Genomic DNA, 13,035 nt, shown 5'->3' with positions numbered 1-13,035 from the left:
ATTCGAAACCACACCCTAAGATATGGCCAACACCTTATCCACCGGCCCAACACCTTATCCACCGAGCCACGGACACAAGACAGGGAAATGAATTGGTCAAACTTAACCAACAACTGTGAAACCGGGTCCAGAATCTAGCTACGTAATTTGCCTTCAGACGTCTATATCAGAAAATATCGACCAACGAAGATAAATTGATGAAAACTAATTAGAACACACGTGATCGCGACTATAAGAGCTGGCTCTATGTTGTAGATATTATGTGTATATTAATTGTTCGCTTTCCGATGAATAATACGAAAAGAGATGATCATTTGCGTGTAGCCAAATCCCATTCGTCCGCGTTACCCGATTTAGAGTTTAGTAAATGGAAACTTTTACCGAAGAATGATAAAGAGGCGACCAACATAATTGTCTTTATACATGACATTAATGCGTGTACATATGTACGCCTATGTTCGAAAGAATATGTTGCTGATGCAATACCGAGCTGTACAGAGAGACCACAAAAAAACATTAATTAATGCAATCAAAATGATAGCCTTATTCCACTGGGTAGTGAACGATTCCCAAGCAGACCCGTTCTCTACGAGAGATATGTGACTACCTCGTGGCTCTACTGATTAATTGCCTCTTTTATTTGCGTATTTATAAAAATGAGGATTTTCGCGTACGCGGCAGCTGCGAATTCGAATGCCAAATATCGTCGTCAGTAATAAGCCCCGCCGATTCCGATGGGAAAACGAACGACGATTAATATATCGTGTATTAAACGCGAAGGATGGATAACCACCGTCCTACTGGGATTGATTCAACTACTTTGATAGACGCGCGAGGATCGTCATTTTTGAAAGATAGCCCAGACTCTCCCGGCGATTCATCAATAAAACAAACGTATATTGCCAGTCATGGAAATTGATCCAGATCTAATTCAAAAAGACGCAAAAAGCATCGTTAAAGCTTTTAGATTAAAAGATCTGAAACGAATCGAGTAAAATCTGCTGCTAAGATCGTTTTTTTCCGATAATAAATGTCTAGACTTTGAATGTCTAAATTATCTCTTAAGATATCGTTATTTTTAACCGCATCAAATTTTCAAATAGGATCCAAGAGGAGATCCCGAGTAGACAGTACATTAAAGAAATTCTCAAATCAGCGTTTAACTTCAGTCATTGATTGAGTTGGTAGCTTGCTGTTGCTTCAAAGATAACTGCATTGGTTTCCATGGACAAGCGGCTGTCTTTGAAAAGAAACCCTTGATAAAACCCACTCACAATTGGTTCGAAAAGTCACTAAACCCGCATTTTTGATGTATCATGATTGGGGTTTCTTCTTCGAGCTAACTTTTACTACAAAGCAAGCCTTCATTTGATATTAACACATCATTGATATCTACTCTGAATAATATCTATATATTACACTGTTATTCATTTGAAAACGAAATTCCTGGTGATACAATTACTGCCGTCGTTCATCGTACAGCTAGACATTTTTACCAATCTTTGGCGTGCACTGTCCAATTTATATTCAAGCATTCGTCGATCAAAATGAAAAATCACGGCGAATGTTTGCGGCAGCTTTTGTGTTTGTCGAACGGTTCCGATTTCCGGAATAGACCACACATCGAACGAATGATTAGAATTTAACACCGGCAAATGTACGCTCAGTTTCAATAAATCGACAGCCACTTCTTTGACGTCATTATGAAAATTCGAAGACCAGCTGCGTGCAACTCGTTATGAACGCAACTACTACCGAAAATTATATTTCACCCGATAAAAACAAAACACAATACTCCATATGAACTACGCTATAAATCGACAACATAATAATTGAATGTAACAAAATACTTTTTGTTCTTTGGGGGAGCAAGTCAGGTTTCTGAGGTCAATGAAAGTATAGATAATTTTTCGGTAATAAGATGCAATAACGAAGCAAAAACAAAATATCATTATCATCTCGTAGTACAAGAAAATGTAAAAATCCATTTGAGTAAGGTTATTCATGTATATCATGATCCTTTCTGGTGTAGGCCTCAAAATGCAGATAAGTTCAATGAAAAGGAAACGTCTTTTAAGGCGTATTGATTTGTTGAAAATAGGTTTGAATTTTATATAAACTCGTCTCTATTTCGAGGTATAAAGTCAATGTATGTGTACCTCGCACACTGGCGATGGCAATGGCGTCTTTAATTAACGGATACGAGCTAGTCTGGTTAGGAATTTGTATGGCTTCGACCGTAATTAAAAGCGACTCGACCACAGATTGAATCATATTCTATCGTACAATCAGTGTAATTCAGTTAATATACAATATACGAATTAATCGACGTCTTTACACAAGTCAGCACCAAATCCTTGGTCGTGTCCGCTAATACCATAACTCTACACGTCTGCTGCAAGTTCGTTTGCTATAAGACTAAGGCCTAGTCTTATAAGACGAATATAAGTAAGACAAATCCGAGGTATATTGACGTTTGCTGTTCGTTGGTTGAACTATTTACTATATACGTAGAAAACTACTAGTCAGTGATGGACTACATGTAACTACAGGAATAAAAAATTGAATAGCCATAGTTACAAGTGCATTTATATAAGGTTATTTAAAGATTCCATATAATAATGACCGTATATTGATGCTGTATTGCTGTGATTGAGGATCAATACCTTTGTGTCTTGATATGTCCTGCCTAAGCATTTCGCTTCTCGGGCACCTTCATCGATATTATAACTTTTATAACATATTTATATATCTATCTAATTATGTATAAAACTGAGTGTTATATTATGTTATAATTTCAATGTAAATAAAGATCATTATTATTACCTTTTCTGGCTGGAGGTTTAATAATTTCACGGGAAATTACTGAACAAATCCAAATTAAGACAAATTCATTCCCTTTCCAAGCAATAATTGATATGAATTATCAGTTTTCTTGGATGGAAGCCTTCAGTGGCCGTTCTCTCCTGGTTAATCGGCGATTGTACCTTGTGTTAAAGTGTTTCTACAAAGAGATATGTCATATATGTCATATATCCTTGTGGAAATGTTTTTAAGTACCTGAAGTATGTGTGATATATTATATACTAGAACTATCTGGAGGTTGTTGTTACCACCATATAATATGTGTATTTGTATTGCCTCATGAAATTCCCACTTTGCAGGTACCAGGTGTCCCAAACTAACAATAATATTATCAATATAGACATTTTCACAGAAAGCCGAATTCGGTAAAAACTTTTTGAACTCGTTGTTTCATCAATACAAATACTAAAGGAAATTTTGGAACATCTTAACACTAGCGAATAACATCGTCTTTAGTTGAAGATATACACGAGAAATTATTCTTCTTATTACCAGAAAATCGGATTTATGTATATGAATTTTGACAGCGATCACTATTTCAACATTTCATATATTTGACTGCGAGTCGACTGTTTTCTTTTACTTATTCTACTGATTTATTCAAGGCTCTATACTCTATGTAGCTAACGAACTATTCTCCGTATTTTAACACATTCAGCTAAACTCAGTAATTTCCCAAGGCGACTCGCTGTTGCATTCTAATTCACTTAATGGGTGCATTATCTTTAAGACGTCATTATCCAGAATTAGCAATTAATTTGGAAACATACTTAACTGGGATTTTTGTGTAACGGGAAATCAATGTGACTGAACTAACGCGTATATATATATATATATATATATATATATATATATATATATATATATATATATATATATATATATATATATATATATATATATATACATATATATATATATATATATATATATATATATATATATATATATATATATATATATATAGATTCTCGAAGACCCTGCCGCTGCAGCGCCGGCTTTGTATACGACTCTGTTACTTTCCCCTTTCCTGCAATTAATAGATTGGCAGTTTAGAAATAATTGCTTTCATCCAAGCAATAAACTATGGTTAATGCAGTGTTTGCTCAATTTCATTGACCCCCCTATTCGTAAACACAAGATCAAATCATTGCCGTCGGAGTCTCAGCAATTTATAGTGGTATCCATAATAAAAAGCGTTGATTGGTAAAAATTACCCGGCAGTAAGTCGTCGTTATTGGCCACGTATTATACGTCCCCTGTCGACTTTAATGTCGGCATCAAGAGCTTGTCGGTATTGATCTTGGGAAATCTCGTCAAACGGCCGATTCTTAGTCGAGAAGCCTTGCGATGGACTCTAAATGGCGGTTAATGGCGACTTGAAAACCACTTACAGCACCGGAACAAGCGGGCCTTATTCAAGAGGGTGGATTTGTACGGACAAGCTTGCCGGTTAACCCCCATATGACTAAAGCGAGTGGGGTGCTTCTAGATGTGTCATTTCTGGCTAGCGGATTACACCATCAGTGCTGAGAAAAGTCTTCTCGCGATGTGTGCGGGTAACATCACATGTGATGGAAGCCCGCGAGCGACTGACTTATCCCATCGCTATCGTAACCCTCCCCCTCCCCCTGATTCGGTCATCGTGATATTCAGAATCCGATGATGAAATTCATTCAAAAGTTGTCATTATCAATGATGAAAATGGAATGGTGGCGTGAAAAATCAATATTGTGATTATATGAAAAATTACCTGTCTTTATGTATCCCGCTTCTTAGAGTCAGATGGCAAGTGTTGATGGCTTCGGATTCTTACGCTGTTGATTGCGACTAATCCAATTGCGTAATCAGGTGTCTGCGGTTTAGTGTCGTAACTAGCATCCCCAATACATTACTGAATTGCATGTTGGACATTGGAAGGTCTGTTATAGGTTAGGTCTATACGAACTGTACTAGAGGCCAGATTCCCGAAAGCTCGCATTGTTAATGTTTGACACTACCAACCAATTAGTCTTCGCGAGCTTTCGTGAATTTAGCCCCCAGAACAATTTGCAGACTTTCAAATAATCGCCTCGATTGCACATCGATTGTCATTACACTCGAGACGTTTTCGTTTCACCCGTTAGATTTCCCCTAAAGATTAATACGCGCTAATTGATGATGCATTTCGTTTCATGCTGCAGTGGCTAAATGTGGATGGAGACCAGAATCCCGGATCGCCCCCAATCGAGCATTTTTTGCCGTCAAATGACTGCATCAGTCTTCCGCCTGCCACCTCCACTTGTCGTCGTCTGCACACGTTCTCGTCACCTTATCCGCTATACGACTAAGTAATTGGATCAATGGTGAAAAGATGAGGGTAAATTTTCATACGAGACACGCTACGCGGAATATCGCGGTGATTTCCTCATCTCAATGATATTACCACCTTCAGCGGTGGGGAACAGGTATACGTGTATTGAGAGCGAATCGCATATCAGATTAATTTCTCGATCGACAGGTGATCCGGTACAGCGGTTTCAGCATCATTTAAAGAGGAAAATTCTAACAAAATACTTTTAGAATAAACATAACTATTATGAACGTAATACATACTTATGTTTATTTACAGTTTTGTCAGACGTGATGTAAGCGAAGAAAGTCAACGGATAAATAAGACAATAACAATTGCCCAAACGTATTTTTCGGTATAAGTATATTCAGTATGAAAGCTTCTCCCGAGAACTTAGCAGTGTTCTAGAAAGAAACAACAGGACGTGCCTCAGAAAGGCAAAGCGCCCCAGCTGCAAGATTTTGATTAGAAATCACTATTATATCTATGTATATCATACTATGACGCCATAAACGCCTTATAGTCTAGGATCAATTATTTTTAGCTGTTTCCGACGTACAAACGAATATTTCAAAGTGCAAAACTACAAATAGAGCACAAGACTTGCACCCGATGATCAGAAGGGTAATACAGTGGAACCTCGTAACAACGAACTTGGATACAACGATTCATCGGATACAACAAATATAGAATTTTGTCCAAAATAAGACAGTTCGATTAATTGCATACTGGATATAACGAACTATCGGTTATAACGAACGTATTTTCTGGTCCCGTGAAGTTCGCTGTAACTGTTGCGGTCGCGTATATCTACCAGTGTTGTGGTAATGACTTCTCTCGACGATGTTGCGAGGGACACTCTCTTAGGCCGGATCACAGTCCTTGTTCTTGACTTTCTTACACGGCTCCAGGATATAACTTAACAATTTCTGAAGTTATCTTTCCGTTTATTTTCTCTTATGAGATGTACACAGGATCATTCCCCGGAGCTCTCTTCTCTCCAGCCTCCCTCTAAAGCTTTCTTAAACCCTTTTATGTTATTTTATCTTTAGTAACGTGTGCAGGCCCTCTTCCACACATGGCTTGGAATTATGGATTTGACGTATTCATACGTCACAACATTCCTCCCATCCATGTATGGGTGATGACGTATCTGCACACGTCACAATTATCTATAAATATCCCTTTGCACTCATCAGAGTCCATGGCCGCACCATATTACGTTTACCTACGTAGAAACATACGTCACTTTCAGACTTGTTTATTTATATTACTTATATTTATGTTTATGTATGACGTACGCATCAACGCAGGTTATCTGGCAATAACAACACTGGCCATGGCCTCCAGCTTCCGTATACATTTATCTAAACTACTGAACTATCTGCGCAACATAACCAGGTTCCACTGTATATTACATTTTAGTCACCAAATCGCCCTGAAGCTCAAAATCTAAGAAAAAATCGCCGGAACGATTCTTTGGCACTCGGCGATACGACGGATTTCTCCCTGAAAAACTATAAACATGTTTTAAGAAAATAAAAGAATATCTAATATTTCCCCTGTGACACTTCCGTCCGCACGTCCATTATTCGGCTGATATTCATATCGTACAATTATGAAATAAGCGCCGCATTGATATTACCAATATACCAGCAGCGATCCCGATCAGTCAATTCAGTCAGTCAGTCAGTCAACAGGTCTCTACCGATTTAAGTAGCGTAAATGTAACTGCAATATGAAATTGACAAGTGAGTCTATTATGACTCGTGGAGCGTATATTTTACGCACACCTCAGGGATGTCTCAACCGTACCGGCTTTCATCCTGCTACCATTATATCGTAACATATAAATCCCTGGCGAATGGAACAAATCGAGTTACTCCAGTACTTTTTCCATGCCTCTGATGGCGAAACTCGTAATTGAGTCGATAATACGCTACTCTTGATATTTTTCCGTCCGGACAACATTAAGTATGTGAGCTTTTTTATTGTTACCAAAGCGATGCGGCTAAATCCTGCGAGTTTTACGCTACGGGGACTAAAAGCACCGAACCGGTTTACTCAAACTTTCAACCGAAGTTAGTCGGACAGTTCGATCGATGATCGACCAAAGGGAAAGATATTTACAGACTGGACTTTCTTGCATTGGCATCGTTTTACTCGATTATGTCCAATAGTTATTTGCTAACTCAAAAACTAATATGTGAAATTGTAGTACAGTACTTTTAACACTTTATTTTCGTCGTTGCTGACAATTAATCTACTAGAGCTACGCAAGCAATAACTCTCGGCCGAAATATGAATGATCTACAAATATGGCCGTGGCAGCCATCTTGGCTAACGTACACATCTCAACACAGACCTCATCCTCCTACAATCACTTCCGGTCGAGGGGTTAAAAGCGGTTTCAATCTAAAAGTGCGTCTTACATCAATTAGAAAAACCTCTTTATAATTAGAATCATTGGTGCTCAACTAAGTATCACAGGTCGGTGTGGATTAATGATCCATACGACGCCGTACTTTGAGAATACAGCGAAAACCGTCCGAATAACTTCTGAAATATTGTTTGCCCTGATCTAGAATCGTGTTCCTCTAAAACCTCTTCTTCTCGGCCTTGCATTGCTATTTCCTCTTCATTCTGATCGCTTTCATCTTCACCATCGTCATCATCAAATTCTTCTGCATACTCAGTACCGGGAAATGCATCGTCGCTTCTTCCGGTTTGTGACGAAACATCGCGTCGTTTACGACGACGTTTTTTGTTATTTTCGGAACCGGTCTCAAATCGCGCTTCATCTTGCGTGCTCTAAATTAGCAAAACAAATTTCCAAATTAATACATTCGTAAATTAGTTAGTCATCTTGAAAATCTTCGAAAACAAACTGATTTGCTAATAATGCAGTCGGAACTTAGCTTGACTGTGTGTTTTGTTTGTATACCCATAAACCATGAAATATTCTACGCGAACGTCATTTACTTAATACGTATCACGTGTTCATCTTATCAATAGGGCGCCGGCACTCATGCGCAACAATTCACATGCGTGGTTCGTAGTGAAAATGAGTCCATTTTCAATGAAATTTGAACTTGATTTTTAAGAATTCCAAATATGAAAATATCCTACTTGCTATCGCATAGATAAATAAGATTCGCTTTCTCATCCAATAATTGATTCCAATTCAAATGAAGTTTGGAAGGAATTGAAGCGTACTACTAGTGAATCTGGCGAAATCATCGCGAAATCCTCGCTTGCCACAGTAGCGTTGCCGGTACCCCTATATCAATTGAAGCCGAGATCGCAGTAATGGCACGTTACCTTTACAAATTTCGGATTACCAAACATTAAACCGTGTCGATTGTATTCACTTGTATCCAGTAATTTCGAACCTATAAAATGAAATTCTCGACGTAAACTTCGAGAAGAATCGAGTAGATGAGACAGAAATATTATGATTCACTCCTGCCTCTCACTTACTTTTTGAATTAAGATCCATATTAAAATGGGTGACCACGTATCGCTGGTGCTTCTGCCATTTCAGGAACGGCGCTTTTAGATGGTCCGAATAACTACCAACATCTTCAGTAAACACAGCCCGATTGTACAGTCTTACCTTAAATTGTTTCAAATACAAATGAAAAATATTTCGTCGTTTGCCCGGAAAATATCTTCTATGTATTAATACAAACATCGTCCATGTCTCCGCGAAAGAATTTGCGACTCTTGTGACCATACGAACCCAGATACAAAATCGTGCCGTTTTGCCGAGTCTAGAAAATCGAAAATCATACCGTGTAATTTCAATAAATAGATATCTTCGAAAGGATGATAAGCACCAAGTGGTTCGGGGATTTAAAAGATTTGTACTCAAAACGCAAGACTAAACCACTGGTGGTAACATCAGACACCAAGGTTCTTGGTAAAATCAACCTTCCTGATGTGGAGAACCCTGACTGTCTGTCCTTTTTAATTTCGTTCATTCATACTTGATTGACTTGTTATGACATTCCATAAATTTTGTCAAAAATTGTGTAGTTATTTTAGTTAACGATATGCACTGGTGGTTTACTTACTAGATTATACAGACTAACACTTTGCGTGAACTTTACTTGAGTAGAGTTGACAAACATGTAGAAATTTTGAGCTGAAAGAATAAGATTGTAGTTTCTTTTGGAAAACATTCTTCTTTAATTTCTTTATGCATTGCGAGACTTTAACAATTAAATTCGGAAGTCCTAGTTTTACTCTTTGAGCTTGAACTCAAAAAGTCAAATGTAACGTTACACAAATGCGTCTGTTCGGTGTAATTCTGACAAAGTCTTGCGTCCCAAATAAGGCAAAAAGATTTTTTTTTCAGATTTCTCAACTCTAAGAATTGATCCACCCATTTCTGATCATGTTTAAAAGTAACAAGGGTTATTGTAAAAAGTACAAGCCATAGTCAGCAACCGTTCTCTGGTGTTAGTTTCCAGGACCCAGTTCCACAGTTCCGAGTTAAGAATTGACTCTGAGCTAACTCATCGAAAATGAACTAACTTTAACTCTTACTCACCACTGTGGAACTGGGTCCAGTGTTTTTATATATGTTGTACCTTGGGCCAGTAGCTGAATTTTGTCAAGATAACTTTTTGAATAACGACCCCGTTCCTCAGTTATGAGGTCATCGTCAAGGCCATGTCGCTGCACCGTGCAATTAAATACCCATACCAACAATGTACCCAAGTTCCACGCACACACGCATATGCAAACGCACACGCACATTTTTATTATTTAAGCCTAAATAAGAAGATTTAAAATTTGAACATACTTGGTGCATGATACATCACTCCTAATGCTGTCCAACTGTACATAGGAATCTTAACTCTTCTCCTCGTATAAAACTTATCCGAATTTTTGTACAAAACAGCAAACGAACCATGTCGCAGAAACAAGCCGAATGTTCTCTTAACGTTTGAAATTATCGGTACCTTGCTCGTTTTGTATTCGGGGCTTGTCGGCCGAACCCAGACTGAGATTGTGAAACTATTGAGAAAATAGACGAAACACGGATCCATTTATGTTGGTTTCATAATGAAAATGGAGGTAAAAGATAAAACATAGGTCTCAAGTAAGATCAATTGGAACTATTCGGATATCTGCATCAGCGGGTGTAAAAAAGTGAATTGCTACACCAAATGTTGTCATCTTCATGATTTCACGATTTCCAGAATTTTGTGAATAAACTTTCTTTTTAAACCGGGTCAAGATTGATATGAAACCAAATCAATAAAACCGGCACCTGTTAATTACCTTTTATCTATACCCATATCAGGCAGTGTTTCGGGAAGCTGAACGTAGTCATCAATTCCGTCGAATCGTAGGGCATCATTTTCCCTGAAAGGACATGACAAAAATGCTCGAAATCGATATAAAATTGCACATAAGACGGCATAAATGAAATGCATTTTCTGACCTGTCCTTGCAGACGATTCTCAAATTTGACCAAATAGCTCCATTTTGTGAGTGTGTAAAAAATCCAGTTCGCCCGCCTCGAATATCGGCGTGATAGATATCTCCAGAATCGATAATCATACGTTTCGAGTCGTGTATCGTTATTCTGAATGAAAAAAAATATTTAACCTTAGACCCGTTCCTCTTAAAATGTTTTTCAATTGCTTTTCAAAAGTTTTTGGGCACAGTTTAACCAGTTAAACAGTTTGCTTTGGTTTTCGTATACATTCATGGTTATCAAGAAAATCTTTAAAATCTTGATTTAAAAAATTCTAAAAGAAACGTTGATGAGTACTGAACCGAAGTCTTTTTACTTTAAACTATACGCGTATAAATTGCGTTGGATACCTTATTGACGCTCTAGATGGCCTGTGTCGAACCTTCCAGCGATACGCTTTCTTACATTCCCAGCCGATCAAATTCGGCTCATGCCACAAAAGATCGGTCATCCATGTCGAATGCGAGGCGTACAAATATCTACTGAATTCATCGCCGAGCTTTTTATATGCTTTCACATACTGACGAAAACACAAGATGTACAATTGAAAATTAACATCGCGCGTGAAAATAACGCAAAATATTCGACGAAAGGCCTACTGCGCGTTCGGTATGAATATGTACGCATGAAATTAATTACATATTAAAAGGGTAATAAAGAGAAACAGTGTTCACCTTGAGTTGCATGCCTTTGATGCCGGGAAAAATATGATTTGAAGTATAAAGTGGTTTGTAATTATGTCTCCACATGACGACGTACATTTTGTTTATGCTCTGGTAGCCAAACACGAAACCGATATACCCATCACAAACATCAGAATCCACGAACATCGTACCCTCGAAGTCAACTTCACTAAAACGCTGCATTCCTTTAAATGTGATGAAGTTATTTGAGATTTATAAGATTTAAAAAATCGATCGGTCGGTCATTCGGTACATGCGATTCATCTGAGGATCCGTGTCTAGGGACGGATATAGAGGGGGGGGGGCGTTCCGGGACTCCCTTTTTCTGACCAAGTGCCCTTATTAGAAAAACAGGTGAAAAAGGTCACCTGTCATTTTTCTTTGACAAAAGTCCACGGTTTGTAGTTTCATTTTTATATCGGATTCAGAAATATAATTCAAATCTATTCTGTGTTTATTATTAACCATAGTCGATGGAGACCAATTTACCTCATGGTCAATCACAACATGTCATCCTCATTGTAGGCTAAAATCGCTTTTCTTTGCAGGGAATTTTCACACCAGCCCCACTTGGGAAGTGGTTTTGAAATGTATAGAACGGCATGAATAGACAAATTGTATATAATTCAATATTAAATTCCCCCGGGGGGGGGAGAACAAAGAATTTGGAAATCCCAATTCCACGTGAGGAGATGAATCCTATACCAGTAGTAACAGTTATCTCATAGGTTAAAACTTGAAGACTATATGTTAAAACTTGTTGATATTTTCGTCAGAAAAACCTTTCTCTCTCTACGATTATGCACTAAAATTGCATATAATCTACCGACATTTTTAAAAATTTACTAGACCACATAAGGGCGCATCGCACCTTCGGAAATCGCCGGGACACTCGTCAGGACTATAGAATCCCTATCTATTTCATGTGAGGCGAAACTCCCTCCTTTCTTCCAGCCTGGATCCATCCCTGTAGCCAAGGATTCGAGTTCACCTCGATTAATAACTCACCAATGAGGAATGCTCCTGCAACTCCTGTATTGCTTGTCTGAATCACTTCGCGGCCATCGTGCAAAACCTTCCAAGTTGTAAGTCTCTGATATTTGGATTTACAATCGAACTGGCGGTTTTCCTCGTAATTACATTGATGTATATTTTTGTTCCATACACAATTGTCGATCCTATCAGGAAAATTGTCGCCGTCCAAGTCTCCTTCGCAGTCATCACCTCGCTTGTTGTCTACAAAGAGTGCAATTATATGAAAACTTTGTGTGTAAATATCAAAACCAAATATCACAAATGACCTCTGTGTAACCCCTCCAGCCGTACCACCAAGGACATCTTGACAAACATGATTACTTAGTAACATTTTTTCTTCATTTTGGGCAAAATCTTTAATTCAGTTGCGATCACTTGCCATTCTTATCGATCTGGTCGGGGTTTTTGGTCAGCGGACAATTGTCGACGATATCTAGAATGCCGTCATTATCCGAGTCAGTGTCGCAGGCATCACCTATAAATGCATTGGACACAGGCTTATTACGATAAGCAAAGGCAAAAAAACGTTTCGGAGCATTTAGCTGGTTTTGAAGTCTGTGTGAAATTTGTCCAACGTGTTTGTTATTTTTCTCGAAACCTCGAGCGCTATATGCGACACTTATTTATTT

The sequence above is a fragment of the Tubulanus polymorphus genome, chromosome 11, assembly GCF_964204645.1.
Source record: "Tubulanus polymorphus chromosome 11, tnTubPoly1.2, whole genome shotgun sequence".
Classification (NCBI taxonomy): Eukaryota; Metazoa; Nemertea; class Palaeonemertea; order Tubulaniformes; family Tubulanidae; genus Tubulanus; species Tubulanus polymorphus.
This window is presented reverse-complemented; position numbering follows the sequence as displayed.